General features: G+C 36.3%; 1 pseudogene; it reads left to right on the top strand.

Moving 5' to 3' along the window:
* Nucleotides 1-6,152: 6,152 nt before the first annotated feature.
* LOC149148965 (putative cellulose synthase A catalytic subunit 1 [UDP-forming]) lies at nucleotides 6,153-10,728 on the top strand (annotated as a pseudogene).
* The last annotated feature ends 6,160 nt before the right edge of the window (nucleotides 10,729-16,888 follow it).

Here is a 16,888-nt window from a genome sequence, read left to right as displayed (position 1 = left end):
ATGGAACATTGTTGGGTATGGTGATGGAACAAAGGGATTTAGATTGTGGGATCCTACTACCCGCAAAATCATCATCAACAGAGATGTAAAGTTTGATGAATCCTCTCTTGTACAGTTAGATGTAGATAATAAATTGAAACAGGATGATGTATCTGATTTTCAGCACATTCAGTTTGACAGCACTTCTGATGATAGTCATGATGACCATAGTTCAGATTCTAGTCATGAACAGGTTTCAGAGTCAGATTATGAACAGGGTTCAGATGGAGGTCATGAACAGGTCTCAGATGGCGATCATGAAGAAGTTCCTACAGATGGTAGACAGCCAATTGTGGAAGCACCAGAAACATCCTTAAGGAGGTCTACAAGGATCAAACGTCCTCCGAGAAGGTATGATGATTATGTTACTTCAGTTGCTTTGACCGCTAATGATGATGAACCTTTGTGTTATCAGGAAGCTGTAGAAGGTTCAAAGAGTGACAAATGGAAAGCAGCCATGAAGGAAGAAATGATGGCCTTAGGTAAGAATGGCACATGGGATCTGGTTGAACTTCCCAAAGGTAGGAAAACTGTGGGATGTAAATGAGTTTTCAAGGTGAAACAGGGTGTGAATGATTCAGAGGACAGATACAAAGCAAGGCTGGTTGCAAAAGGATTTTCTCAGAAAGCTGGCATAGACTTTCATGAGATATTTTCACTAGTTCTTAAAATTGTTTCAATTAGAATTGTGTCAGCGTTAGTTGCTTTGCTTGATTTAGAATTACAGTAACTAGATGTTAAGACTGCGTTTTTACATGGTGATTTAGATGAGGAAATTTATATGGAACAACCGGAAGGGTTTGTTCAATATCGCAATAAGAAATTTGTCTGCAGGCTCAAGAAGTCATTATATGGCCTGAAGCAGTCGCCTCGGCAGTGGTATAAGAAGTTTGATTCTTTCATGTTGAGTCAGAAATTTGTAAGAAGTGAATATGATCATTATGTTTACTTTAAGCAGTTAAGTAATGGCATGTTCATTATCTTAGTTTTGTATGTTGACGATATGCTTTTAGCAAGCAAAAGCATTGAAGAAATCAACAGGTTGAAGACTCAGATGGCAAGGACGTTTGATATGAAAGATCTAGGAGCAACAAGACAGATTCTGGGCATGGAGATTTTCAGAGACAGGGGCAATGGTAAGTTGTGGCTATCACAACAGAAGTATGTTGAGAAAATAATTTTGAGGTTTGGTATGAACAATGTGAAGCCTGTGTCAGTCCCTTTAGCTTCCCATTTCAAGCTTTCTTCTAGTTTATGTCCTAATACAGATGAAGAAAAGGATTATATGTCTCGAATTCCATATGCCAATGTAGTAGGATGTTTGATGTATGCGATGGTGTGTACGCGACCAGATATTTCACATGTAGTTGGGGTTGTCAGCAGGTATATGGAAAATCCGAGTAAAGAACACTGGTCAGCAGTGAAATGGGGGCTTCGGTATTTGAGAGGCACAAGTAGTTATTGTATTACTTACAATAAGAGTAGTGAATCTCTTTGCGGATATGTTGATTCTGATTTTGCAGGTGATTTGGATAAGAGAAGGTCAACTTCAGGGTATGTCTTTACTCTTGCAGGTGGAGCTATTAGCTGGATGTTAAAGCTACAAAACAGTGTTGCTTTATCCACTGCTGAAGCAGAATACATTGATGCTTCGCATGCTTGCAAAGAGGTGGTTTGGTTGAAAGGTTTGCTTGGTGAGTTTGGTAGGTTACAGGACAACATCAGGTTACTTTGTGATAGTCAAAGTGCAATACATTTGGCTAAGAATCCGGCCTATCATAGTAAATCAAAGCATATTCCAATTAAGTACCATTTTGTAAGACAGGTTATCGCTGAAAGGGGAGTCTCTCTTGAAAAGGTGCATACAAAGGAAAACTGTGCAGACATGTCCACAAACCAGTTTTGTTAGAGAAGCTACGTTGGTGTTTGGCTTCTCTTGGCTTGCAGAAAAGATAAAATAATAAACAAACAGGGCATCAGGCTAATTGTTGTCAAGGTGGAGATTGTTGAGATTTTCTGTTTTAAATAAAATAGGCAAAAATCCCAGTGTGTGACAACAATAGAAATTTGTTGCTGGATTAGCTCCAGGTTATTGGGAGAGAATTAATGCATCCTAAATTTGATGTGAGAGGTAGTTAGATTCTCCTTGCTATAAAATAGGTATCCATACGGATAGTTGGGTGTGGTGAGAGTTTGTGAGGATTTGATTAATTATGTAATCTCCTGTTTGATTAATAAAGATGGCCGATGCCTATGTTTGGTGGACGTAGCCCAGAATGGTTGGGTGAACCACGTTAAACCCTGTGTCTCTTTTATGATGTGATCTGTTGTTGTTTGTCTTTGGTTTAGTTGTATGCTCCAACAAGGGATTCATGTAACAGATTTGAGAGATGGGGTGATTGTGAAAAACAAGTGTTACGCACAAGTAGATGTTGACCGTAACTGAGAGTGAGAAAGTCGGGTTTCGCTTTAACACGATTTAAGGGTTGAGTTTCACTGAATTCCTTCGACTGATTGTAAGATGTGTTGTCTATAAGTAAGATGTCGGTGTGTTGTCTATAAGTAAGATGTCGGTGTGTTGACAGAAATGGCACGGTTGTGCTGGATATCAATAGTAGCAATGTTGTTGTTAACTTCAACGATTCTGGTGACACACGCTGGAGCTGAAGCTGAAGCTGTTGCCGCTAAGTCTAACGAAGAAGTAGGTTCTGGAAGATTGGCGGAAATGTCCACAAAGGCTGCATCCGGGTGCCACAAACAGGGCTACCCTGTACCCCCTCATTCTCACTGCCCTCCATCTCAACCTCCCCATGTCCATCGCCTTCGTCCTATCCCGCATGCTTAATCTCCCTGGTCTCATATTTTGTGTTATTAAATCTCACCAGGAGCACATGCACATCACTGATGTGGTCTGCTTGCTTTTACCTTAGTTTCTCATCACCTCCTAGCAAGTAAATAAATAAATGCCATTCATGTAATGTAATCATTTGGCAAAACGTTTCTGTTATCTCAATCTCAATAAAATTTTGTGAACTTTGTTGGTATAAGTTTTAAAATAATGGTTATAGTTAGTTATTTCTGCATGATGATATGAATGGACCTCTTTTATCTGAATAGTATTTGAACACATTTATATTATTAGTGGTGATAAACACATAGTATTATATATTATAAAGCTTTATTAAACCTAAAAATAGTATTTTTTAAAATTTAATTAATATTTTAGTTTTCCCTTCATATTGATACTCTTTAAACTAACATATCAAAAGTTCATTTTGGCCTTAAAGGATTGTAAGATTATTTTATGGAAAAATTGTGAAATCATCTATTAATTCTTAGGATATAAATAGTGTTTACAACTTTCTAAATGATTTGTTCTCATCATGATGTGATAACGGTTCCCTTCAAGGATCAAATATAAAGACATCGTTTGAGGTCAAGGCATGTCAATTAATGATTAAAAATTTAACATATCTCATAATGTTTTTCTGTAATAAATTGGATATACATCCAAATGATACAAAATGAAACTTAATTTCAACATTTAATTTTGGTCCATTAATATTTCTAAAACTTGTGTATTAAAATATTATATATATATTATATATATATATATATATATATTATATATATATATATATAGTTATTAACCCTTTCATATATCATAAGAAAACTATACATGGCATGCATGTAAATTTAGTCATGAATCAACTCTAAGATATGAACTAAATGATTCATAGTATTGCATGTTCATCCTTAAATATTTTCATTCTTTTTTTGTTTCTCATTGTAATTTTTTCAGAAGAAAAGACATGTGCTTCCAATGAAACAAGGAACTCATACATTTGATTTGGACTACTTGCCATGTTGTTCAACAAAATTCTTAGTAATGACTATGGTCATATATGAAAATTGAGAGAATTCATACCTAACAACCTTATGATAATATGTTATTACATCATATATATTGTATGAGATTCATTCTTCCTATATCTAATAATTTTCAACATCAAAGATTTGTCATTTGAATACAACTATAGATGTTGAGAAGGAAGAATGAAATAAAAGTATACATAAAATGGTAACAAATGCTTTTATTTTTCTAATTTACTCTATTTCTTAATCATTGAATTCATTAAAACATGTGTAATATTATTTTTAATTTTGGGACATATTTATATTAATATGATAACAATGTAAATTTAGAAACATCTAAACCTATTTTTCAAGTGACATTTCCTTACATTGCCTAGAAAATGCTCTCCAAATATATGATTCCAATACATTAGTTTTTTTTTTTTTGTAAGCTAAGGTGGAACCATTTCTATTATAACGGGTTAAAACCAGTGCATACATATGATGGCCTCAACTTGCCCCGTAGGGAAACCGGGTCTGTTGGCCATCTAAAGTTCTTAATAGCCATCCAAAAACAAAATTTAACTAGTCTGCTTGTCCATGATATATAAACTATCCATTCAAAAAACTACCAATGTTTACTAGCTGCATTATGAAAATTAAACAAAGGGTGGCGAGCTTTTCTACTTCCTAACTAAAGAAGAGATAGACATATCTTGACAAAGTCATTCTTCCATTGCGCTCGGCTGATGTTCCTCATCTTTAACCTCCTGAGTGAGCTTCTTGAGTTGCTGTTGTATCTCGTCGAGCTTGCCATCTTGCATCATGATGGTTATCTGCAGTTTTTTTATCTCCTTCTTTAGATTAGGAATACCTTGGGCTAGTTCGGCCATCTCCATGGCTACCTGCTCCATAGCCTTAGCTAGCAATCGCTTCATGACCCAATACACATGTAATGCCTGTTTATACAGAGACATGCGACCTCTGGTATTGTCAGGGTCTGGTAACAGGTACTCCCAATCCTCCATCTCAGACTCGGACTGCTCCTGGGTCGCTTCCTCTTCCAGGTGCTGAATTATTCTCCTAATGTCTGCATTCGTGTCTTTGCAATATGCCCTCTCTGCATACTGCACTTGGCGACTTATCGTTTTCCTTCCTCGTTTGGGTCCTACTGTCCTCGTTCGTCCCTGATCTTGTCGACCTTCTTGCCACCGTCCCCTTCTCCCCCTGCGGCCCCTTCCTCGTCTTGCTCTGCCTGCATTGTATTCCCTTGCTCTGCTGCCCTCACCTACTTCTATAGCTGGTGCTCCCATGTCATCTTCCTCTTCTCGATCTCTGTCTTTCCTTTCTCCTATATCCTCCGTTGCCTATCTTGTATTCTCCTGAATTCTCCCTTTACCTCTATCACTTCTCCTTACCTGTTGTTGCCTATCCTGTTCCAGGTCAAGTGTTTCCTCTGTGTTTGCGTGGGTCTGTTCCTCTTCTTTCCATTGTTCTAGCTTGGAACCTTCTGCTCACGCAGGTCTTCCTCCCCTGTTTCCCTGCATTGTAGTCCTCATACCGTCCTCAATTTTCCTACTCTGAGTTTTCCCCAGCTCCAGAGGTCGATCCTGATATTTTACACCTACTCCATCTACCACCTTTCCTTTCCTTCCTCCGTTCACCTCGAGAGCGCTCCTTGCATGCTTCCCCTTATGCCTCCACCCATATCTATTCCCGCTTACCTGCCACCCTCCTCTGATCTGTTGTACCACCTTTCTCTGCCACCTGCATTCACCATAAGAGCCCACTCCTCCTCTTCCATCCCTTGTGCGTCCTGGTCCTTGTCCCATCATCGTTCCGCCGTCACCTCCACCACCTCTGTGTTTGAGTTTATTCCTCCATCTACAATTTAACATGATTCCCAGTCCACCTACCTTGTCATCCATCTGCCGCGAGCTCCTGCTGTAAGGTGGCTCATAATTGCCACCCCGTATCCCTGTACTGCCTTCCCGTCTCATCATATTAACCACCCCGATCGGGCGTTGATTCCGAAATACATTAGTTGAAATAGCTCAAAACTAAATATTAGAGAGTAAAATGAGTATTTTTTTAGGAATGATTAATCACTCACTTAGAATACTCACTAGAAAATTACCATAACGACCTATCACTACAATTGACTAATCTATCATTAGAAATAAAATGGAATAAAAGGAACTTGTATCTTTCTCAAAACAAAACTCCTTAATGTGAATAGTGGGTTTTAATGTTTAGTAATGCACCCCAATTTGAAAAAGTATCTAGGTTGTTTTGAATTTGAAGAGCTGGCACTTTTGGCCTTATGGACCATTAAAAAGGTCAAAAATGTGAAGCTGAGGTGTACACTTGTATTCTAGTTGAAAACCCTTTTACTACCCATATTGCAGATGTCATGACGAATTGTAATCTTTAAATTTTTTGGAAATGCTAACACAAGTAATGGGTCACCCTCATTATTTGTCGAGAAGGAAGTGGAGCTCTACTATATAATTTTGATGATGGTTGTGCATTGTATGAATGTGTTGACATCATAATTTCAAATGATAGGAATGGAAGATTCCGATATGTTATTGGTTCTCTAATTTACATGCTAAATTGTAGATGTCATGCATACCACTCTTTGTAAAAAGGACGATTTCAAACTTAGTGATGATATGAATATAAACATGATGATATGCACTTTTGATTCCTAGAATATGTGGCTAGCATGACTTATAAAGGTGTAAATTGTTGATTTCTGATAGTATCCTATGTACTTTAAGCTTCAAAAATTGTAGGGAGGCTTCGGCACTTGTATTCCATAATACGTAGAAATCATTTTGGGAAATTCCACCTCAAGACAGTTTTATTAAAATAATTAATTATTTTTAATGGGTCCCTAAGTCTAAGCTTAGGAAATTAAAATAATTAAATGGTATTAATCAATCTATGGGTGAAACTTCTAGAAGAAGACGAGGATCAATAGAAAATTATTTGAGCCATTGATTAGAATCTAATCTGGGTCATTGGTTCTCAACTGAATGATTATAAGAGCAGGCTTACTCGGAAGATGGAGAGAACATCGAGTAAGATATTAGAGATCAAATTTCTGAAGCGAGTGACGCAATAGTTACCAAAGAGAGATTCAAAGTGGTTTCTTGCAGTGAGGGGCAGAGATATTATTTGGAAGGAAGTTTTTCCATATCCAAGGAGTGCATAGTAGAGAGAAAGTGTACTCCACAGAAATGTTGACGCAGTGAAGAGAGGCAGTGTATACCTTTAGAGGGAGATTCGTATTTAATGAGGAGAAGTCGAGTTTTAGTGGAAGAAGCTAGAGTGGCAGCCTGGAGAGCCAAAAGATCTATTTCCCAAAGTAGAAGATAATCAGGAGCAGAGGGAGAGAGCTACACTTGTCCCAGCAAGCTGACACAAAACTGATTAGGCTAATGAGCGTGTTTGTGTCATGTATGAATGGCTTTGCAAGTTTGTTTCCTAAAATTGAAATGGGTTCCTCTACATTGAGTTCATTTACTTGCAGCTAAATGGTGTGATACCTGAGAGAGGAAACACCAATGTTTATGCCCATCATAAGACCATAACTAAGGTGTCTCCAAATCATGCAGATGAGGAATTATCATTCTCAGGAAAGTTATCCAAGAATTCATGATTGAATATATTCATGGAAATATATAGAATTGGCATTGTAATTGCTATATCAAATTGAGACTTCTTTGTGTCTTATTTTATTGCATCAAAGGTTCTGTATGTGAGAATGGTTAGGAGTCGAGAAAATCGAGATTGTGGGTGAATTTAATAATGGAGTGAGGTTGAATGAGGGAGAGTATTGAAAGACATTGAAGGATTTTTATTAATCAAACTTGGGTATGCGAATTATATAGATATATGATTCTATGTTTAGTATTGAAAAGTATGGTGAGTTAATTATAATTAAATTAGGGTAATCATATAAATTAAATGGTTGGTAAACATTGATAAACATATCAAAAATACATTTCCATTATGCATCTCAATATCATAAAAATTAACTAAATTGTGATTTTATTTTTAAATTATTATTATTATTATTAAAAGAGTAAATATACTTGTTAAATATACATACATTTAAAAAAAACATGTAATAATAATCATTGATTCAGTTTATCATGGAAATTCTTAACTTGTAAATAACTCCTCTTATATTACCATGGGCCAATACCACGGGTTCATACCACATACCTAAGATTATTTGTTTTGATATGATATTTTCTTTAATTAATTAATTTAAGATAACTTAAAATGGAAAAAAAATACAAGTAAATTTCTTTAGGAAATAAAAGGTTAATTTAAGATTATGCACACATGAAAGAATACAATCACACGTACTAAAACAAGAAATAGAAATTGATAGGAGAACATTTTTATTTTTAAAATAGCAGCATACTTTTGTAGGTAATTGGCTATGTGAATTATAAAGATATGTGATTCTATGTTTAGTATTGAAAATTATGGTGAGTTAATTATAATTAAATTTGGATAATCATATAAATTAAATGGTTGTAAACATTGATAAACATATGAAAAATACATTTCCATTATGCATCTCAATATCATGAAAATGAACTAAATTGTGATTTTATTTTTAAATTATTATTATTACTATTATTAAAAGACTAAATATATTAGTTAAATATAAATACATTTAAAAAAACATGTAACAATATTAATTGATTCAGTTTATCATGGAAATTATTAACTTGTAAATAACTCCTCTTATATTATCATGGGCCAATACCACGACTTAATACCACATAGCTAATATTATATGTGTTGATATGATATTTTCTATGATTAATTAATTTAAGATAAATTAGGAGGGAAAAAAATACAAGTAAATTTCTGTAGGAAATAAAAGGTTAATTTAAGATCATGCCCACATGGAAGAATACAATACAGAAATACTAAAACAAGAAATTGATAGAAATATTTTGTTTCCTTTAAATTGGAGCATGATTTCATAGGAAATCTAGTTTGTGAATTATAAACATGTATGGTTCTATGATTTTAGTATTGAAAAGTGCGTTGAGTTAATTATAATTAAACTAGGATGATCATATAAATTAAATGATTGATAAACCCCCTAAGACAAAGTTTTGCACCACCTCTTATAAAAAAAAAGGTATGATGATGATAAGAAGAGAGCCAAGCGAACTGAATCTACTATACCCAGCTTTAGTTTGGAAGACATGGAAGAGGGTGTTTACGGTGAGTCCATGTCCAAACCAGTGATTTATATTTTTTGACAACTCATTTACCCTTAAACATTGTTCACCCTCACCCTTCTTTGAAATTGCGTATTGTAGGATTTGATGATGATAAATCATTGCTCATGTCCCAAAGGAGCTTATGGAAAAGATTTGGTCAATCTCCAGTGTTTATTCAATCTACCCTCATGGAAACTGGTGGTCTTCCACAATCTGCGAATCCTTCTTCTTTATTGAAAGAAGACATTCATGTTATCAGTTGTGGGTATGAAGACAAGTTAGAATGGGGAAAAGAGGTATGAGTTGAGGTGGATCTGCATCTATTTGACGATGATGTGGATTTCTTTTAGTTCATTGAATTAGTTTTTTCTATAATGAAGTTGTATAAACATTTTTCCTAAATGTGCATAAATTCTCTTCAGAATAAGGCAACATTTTCTTTAGGAAACCAAGCACCAGGCAACTGTTCATGAAGCAAATATCTAATATGAATGGGCTCTCATATTTTGTGCAGATTGGGTGGATTTATGGTTATGTCACAGAAGATATTTTGACTGGGTTTAAAATGCATGATTGAGGCTGGATTTCAATATACTGCATGTTTGAACGTCCCACATTCAAGGGATCTGCACCAATCAATATTTCAGATCGTTTGAATCAAGTGCTTCGATGGGCCCTTGTTTCTGTTGAAATTTTACTGAGTAGGCATTGTCCAATTTGGTATGGCTACACCAATTGCAGAGGCTGCAATACATCAATACCATAGTTTATCCTTTCACATCCATCTCACTGGTCGCATATTGTACCCTGCCAGTTGTTTGTCTTCTTACAGGGAAGTTTATCATTCCTGAGGTAATATTGTCAACCCTTACTGACCTTAATCTTGTTAAGATTTTACACACCTCTAATGCAACCTGTCTTTTATATTTTTTTTGGATTTTGTTCTCATGCAATGCTCCACATTTTCACCCTGATTTTTATATTTATTTTGATCTGTAGATTAGAAAATTTGCAAGTGTGTTCTTCATACTATATTTTATTTACATTTTTACAACTGTTATTCTAAAGCTATGCTGGAGTACAATTGGCATCGATAAATGGTGGAGGAATGAGAAATTTTTGGTTATTGGAGGTGTATGAGCACATATGTTTGTTGTCTTTCAAGGGTTAATGAAAGTTCTAGCAGGGATTGGCACAAACTTTACTGTCACATCAAAGTCTTCAGATGAAGATGGTGAATTTGCTGAGATTTATGTTTTTAAGTGGACCAGTCTCCTCATCCCTCTAGCTACTTTGTTTGTGGTAAATCTTGTTGTTGTAGTAGCAAGTATTTCCCAAGCTATTAATAGTGGTTATCAATCTTGGGGGCCATTGTTTGGAAAATTGTTTTTCTTTGTGTGGGTAATTGTTCATCTTTATCCATTCCTCAAGGGATTAATGGGTCAAACAAATAGTTATTGTTTGGTCAATTCTTCTTACGTCCATATTCTCCCTACTTTGGGTGAGGATAGATCCTTTCACAACAAACACAGGATCATCATCAAACACACAACAATGTGGTGTAAATTGCTAAAAACCTTGTTAGTGTTTGTTAGTAGAAAATAAGGAGGAACTAAAAACACATCCGAGGGCCAAGAATATCTCAAATTCGTTTGTATCATTTGTAGATAATAATATTTGAGAGGGAGGGGATTTAAGCATATTGCTTTCTAGCTAGTTCCAGCATAGGGACTAAACCTTGTAGTTTGTCTTTGATTGATAGTTAAGATTGTACGGTGCAGTTGGATCTCTGTTTAAACCAAGACAGCTGAGGTTTACTTGAAGTCATGCCTATCCCAGAACTGATCTGATGCCACAGAATAATGGGCAATGGATTATATGGTTTCATACTGAAGAATGTATTTTAAAAAATATTTATTCATTTTTAAGTGACATTCCTGTCATGGACAAAATTATGGCATGTCTTAACTGAATATCATCTTTTTTAAAATGTGAAGTGGTCAATATCAAATAATTGTGTCATGTAGGAGCAGTGGCAGTTATTAAGATTTTAGGCATACACAAGTGCCTATGAAAATGGTGAATGTATGTTGTTTTTTCTGCAGTGCGTTAAATAAGATGTGTATTTGGACCTAACCCTAAATCATCTAAATTTGAGATTTTCTTTAGAAGTATTTGTTCTAGGTTTCTATTTACATTTTAGTGAATGGCAGTTTTAACTATGTTAAACTTTTTTATTAGAGAACTTGCTTAGCACATGATTCTTCATCTTGCTTTTGATACATTTAGTTGTCCGATAACATTTATGTGATAGTATAAAGAGAACATTACCGCTGGGTGCCCAAGCTCTTCTTCTCAGACAATGTTATGGGATAAAGAGATAATGTCTCGACCACTTGTTGAAAAAGTTCCATTGGAAAGGCATTTTGATTGTTACCAGGTGTCATCTATCTCACCAAGAAAAGAATCTCCTTTGTGCGATATTTGTAGATTGCAAGAATCTACTTGATCAAACACGATTTTTCTTTACAATTAGTACTGGGTAATCTAGCTATTCCTTCCTCTATTTTATTTTTATCTCTCTATTTACTGCAGTATTGTTACAGTGGATTATAGTGGGTATCTTAAAATTTTCATGTCAACATTATCTTGCAGGTAGTAGTTCACCAAGATTACTATGGTATTTTAAGAAATTCTTTTGGAGGATGGTATTGTCAGCCATGTGAAGCTTTCAACTGGAAAAACCAACTCCAAGACATGAGGCTTCCAAATGTAGCTAGCCATGGTATGCCTAGTTTTGGTATGAACTGTGCTCTATGTGGTGGTTTGAGTGGTGGTTTTAAGAGGACTACTGATGGCCAGTGGGTTCATGTATTTTGCGATGAGGTAAAAATCTCTGATTGAATGGTGTTCACTTCAGAAGAGTACAAGAAGTTAATTATGAAAAATTTTATTGTTGATTTTAGCTTGTGTGTTAATGATTTGGTGAGGAGCAATATATTTTCTCCCTTATGGTATCTTCATTTCCTTTGTGAACCTGCAGTGGCTATTGGGGAATATGTTCAGGAGGGGTCAAATGGAGCGTGTTAAAGGGATGGTATGTTTAAATTGAGATGTTGCTTCACTACTAGTAATGAATATAAGTTTGAGCATGCTGAACTGTTTTTCTTTACTTGTTCTATGCATGATTGTTGCATCTAGATTCTGTCTAGTGAGATGTTGTTAGAGACCTCTATTAGCATCCCCAAAGCCCAACCAGTCTTTCTAAGAAGACACAGGTAATGTAAAATTGTATTTTCTTGGTAGTGCTAGCCTTGGTCTTGGCAAGAACTATTGTGATCTAGTTGTAGGAATTTACAGGGTAAGTTCCTCAGACAGAACACCAAAGGATGCCACTCACAAACAGATCACAGATCAATACACTAGTATTTTTGACGTGGTTAAAACCCTCAAAGAGGGAAACAGTACACGGCCTGAGCTAACGCGGCCACTTCAGGCAATATATTAATAAAAGAAGGAAAATTTACATAAGCTTCTCTCATGAACGGGTACCCTACAAATGACCCTCCATGCTATTTAAATAGAGATCATGGACCAATCGGGTGTTAAGCCACGGATCAAGTGTCGGTAATACCGAGGAGAGAATGAACCGTCGGATCACTACATATCGTTACCGTCGGATTGTAAGTTACAAAAAGTACGTAGTAAAGAAACACACTTTACCTAACTCTATACTAGACCAAGTTATACTTAACTACTTCCTATGTGTCGGAATATCCTAACATCCCCCCTTAAGAACAACTTGGGATAGGATTGAAGGATGTAAAAATATGAAACAATAGGAGAAGGAAGGAGGCACTAGAGCCTATCCCCCCTTAGTGACAACTTCCTGAACTCCAACCATAAATCGAAGTTTAGTAAACTTCGCCTCTGTGAGAGCCTTTGTAAAGATGTCTGCAACTTGATCATCTGTTGAACAATATTGCACTTCAAGAAAATGGTTGTGAATGAGCTTTCTGATGAAGTGCATGTGCAGTTCAATGTGTTTGTTGCACTGATGTTGGACTGGATCTTTGCATAGTTGAATGGCACTTTGATTATCACACCAAAGTGTAGTTGGATGTTGTTGCTGAAAGCCAAACTCTAACAGGATCTGACGAAGCCACGAGGCTTCGTTACTACCTTCTGCAGCACCACGATACTCTGCTTCTGCTGAAGAAAGAGAAATGGCACCTTGTTTCTTGCAAGCCCATGTAATAGGTCCTGAATGAAGAGTGAACACATAACCTGCAGTAGACTTCTGATCATCAGGGTCACCAGCCCAATCAGAATCAGTGAAACCAACCAATAGAGGAGCTGCTTCGGCACTGTAATGAATCCCAAACCGAACTGTACGTCAAACATAATGAAGTATTCTTTTAGCTTCTTTCTAATGACTTTCATGTCGGTTTTGCATAAATCGAGCAACAAGGCCAACAGCAAAGGAAAGGTCAGGAGGAGTATGGGTTAGATACAAAAGTTTTCCTACAAGTTGATGGTATAAGGTAGCATCAACTTCAGGAGAAGTACAAGTGACTGAAAGTTTGACTCCAGACTGAAAGGGAGAAGGGGCTGGCTTACAGTCTTCCATGTGAAAATGGCGTAGAATATCACAGGCATACTTGGACTGGGAAAGGGAAATACATTCCTTGGATTGCAAGACTTGAAGACCAAGAAAATAATGTATGTGTCCTAAGTCTGTCATTTCAAACTTCCTTTTAAGGCTAGACTTCACATGGTTTATAAGGTTGGGACCACTACCAGTCAGGATAAGATCATCAACATAAAGAACAAGAATGATAAGAGACTTGCACACTTTCTTGGTGTAGACAGTATTGTCAAAATGACACCTAGAAAAGCCAGTTTCTAAAAGAAAGTTATCCATTTTGGCATACTAAGCTCGAGGAGCTTGCTTGAGACCATAAAGGGATTTCTTAAGCCGACATACATGGTTGGAGTATGTTTGTATAAAGCCAATAGGTTGTTCCATGTAGATTTCTTCATGCAAGTCCCCATGTAAGAAGGCAGATTTAACATCCATCTAATGGACTTCCCATTTGAAAGAGGCAGCAAGGGAAAGAACAAGGTAGATAGAGTTCATTTTGGAAACAGGGGAGAAGGTTTCAGTATAGTCAATGCCTTCAACTTGTGAAAATCCCTTAGCAACAAGACGAGCTTTATGTTTATCAACATTCCCATCTGGTCCATACTTGGTTCTGTAAACCCATTTGCATCTAACAAGTTTTCGTCCCTTTGGTAAAGGAACAAGATCCCATGTATCATTTGCCAATAATGAATGATATTCTTCATTCATAGCTTCGTCCCAATCTGGATGGCCTGAAGCTTCTCCAAAGGTGTCAGGATCATAATTTGCTGAAGCTTGAGCTGGTAAAGAAGAGGCTCTATCGAACTAAGAACGTGTACGTCGCTAATCTGCAGGATCACCGGCAAGATCACCTACTGCATCCCGAGTAGCACAGACCCATTTTGGAATTTGAGGAGCTGAAGGAGGATCTTGAGAAGGTGGGGGAGGATTTTCATCCTCGTTTTCATCATCTGAAGAAGAAATATTTTCAAAAGTAGAAGAGATAGGGAGAGGTGGCACATCCGCCGAACTAGGCTCGTATGCCGATATATTTTCAACAAACTTTACATCTCTTCTAATGATAACATTCTTGGACTTAAGTGGAATAAGTCTATATCCTTTGACATCTTCAGAATATCCAACAAAAATACATTTTTTACTCTTAGGTTCTAAAGCTTTATGTTTCTCATCTGGAATATGGGCCCATGCTTCACTTCCAGAAACATGAAAGTGACTTGCATCTGGTTTAATTGAGCTCCATGCTTCTTCTGGAGTGATATTCTTTAAAACCTTAGCAGGAGTGCGATTTATTATGTAATTTGCATAGTTAATTGCTTCTGCCCAAAAATTAAGACCAAGTCCTTTAGATTGAAGCATACAATTAGCCATTTCCTTTAAGGTGTGGTTCTTCCTTTCAGCTACACCATTTTGTTGTGGAGTATATGGAACAGTATGTTACATTTGAATTCCATTCTTAGAGCAAAAGTTGATGAATTTGTTGTTAACATATTCTCCGCCATTATCAGATCTTAGCTTAAGAATTTGATGTCCACATTGTTTTTCAATAAAGGCCTTAAAGGCCAAGAACATGTTAAATACTTCACTCTTGAGTTTTAAGAAGTATACCCAAGTGTGTCTGGAGAAATCATCAATGAAAGTTAAGAAATACTTGTAGCCAGAGAATGAAAAAACTGGAAGTGGACCACATAAATCACTATGCACAAGCTGTAAAGGGGTTGAGGTGTGCCAAGAGGCACGTTTTTCAAAACTATCCCGATGATGTTTTCCGAGTACACATCTAGAACAAACACCATCTCTGCAAGATACCATTGGAAGACCTGTCACCATATTTTCTTTACATAGATTCTGAAGGGAGCAATAGTTTAAGTGACCAAATCGCTCATGCCAAAGTTTGCTCACTTCATCATTATGAGCAACAAATACCGAGGGAATATTTTATGACCCAAAGTTGTGAAACTTATACAACCTTGTAGAATCATCAACAATGCCAGTAGCTAAAATTTGTCTAGGATCTCTTAGGTCCTTAATTACCACATCGTGAGGTGAAAATTCAACAATTTTACCTTCACCTGAATGTGTTATCTGATATACAGATAGAAGGTTGCAGGATAAGGTTGGAACACATAATACATCATTAAATTAACCATTGTCTATATGAACAGTTCCAGTCCCTACAACACTAAGAGATCTATCATCACCAACATATATATTTTGGTGTTACAATCATTTAAAGAAGAAAACATGTCTTTGTTTTTGGCCATGTGATAAGAAGCTCCAGAATCAATGTGCCACTCATGAGAATGAGAAGAAGAAGATACATTTAGTGCATAGCCAGACCGAGATGCTTCAAAACCACATGCATAAAGTGTTATTTCTGAAGATGAAGTTGAAGTTGAAGAGTGCTCCAAATGGATGTTATGCTTCTTCATTGCTGCTTCCAAGACTTCCATCTTCTGAAAGCATTTGGATTCTAAGTGGCCATATCGATTACAAAAGTTGCAATGTCTATCAGTCTTCTTCCCTTTGTTTTTATTTATCTTATCATTTTGTTGAAATGATTTTTCATTTTGAGGTTGAAATTGCTTAGGACCCTTGTTTGGTTTAGGACCATTCCTTTTAGGATACAACTTCTTAGGATTCTTTGAATTTAGTTGTTGCTAGGCGGCTAACGCTTTCTTAGAAGAGCTTCCAAGATTAAGAAGACCAACGCGTAAGAGTTTTTCTTGTTCTCTTATTAAAGAATCACAAAAGGAATCAAAGGAAGGGGACCTATAGGCTTGTCCTTGAGAAATGAAGGCTTCTCTTGTAGAATGGAAGGTGGAAACAAACACAGAGTAGGTTGGTCCCAACTTAGTAAGAATGGAATAGATAAGGTTACTATCTTCTTTCTTAACCTTAACACCTTCCAAGAGAAGTCTAAGGGTCTTGAACTTGGAAAAAAAAAATTCAATGCAAGACGAATTATTGGGGTCCAATGTAAGCAACTCATTTTCGAGTTGATGGGCTTTAAGTTCTTTTTAATTCCAAAAACTTTAGTAATCTGTTTCATTGCTTCATCAGGAGTATCAAGTTCTGCAATATGGAATCT

This window comes from Pinus tabuliformis, chromosome 9 (genome assembly GCF_031772625.1).
Source record: "Pinus tabuliformis cultivar Carrire ecotype Pingquan chromosome 9, CPIR1, whole genome shotgun sequence".
In the NCBI taxonomy this organism is placed as follows: Eukaryota; Viridiplantae; Streptophyta; class Pinopsida; order Pinales; family Pinaceae; genus Pinus; species Pinus tabuliformis.
Note: the sequence above shows the minus strand (reverse complement) of the source record. Positions and strands in the feature narration are given on the sequence as shown.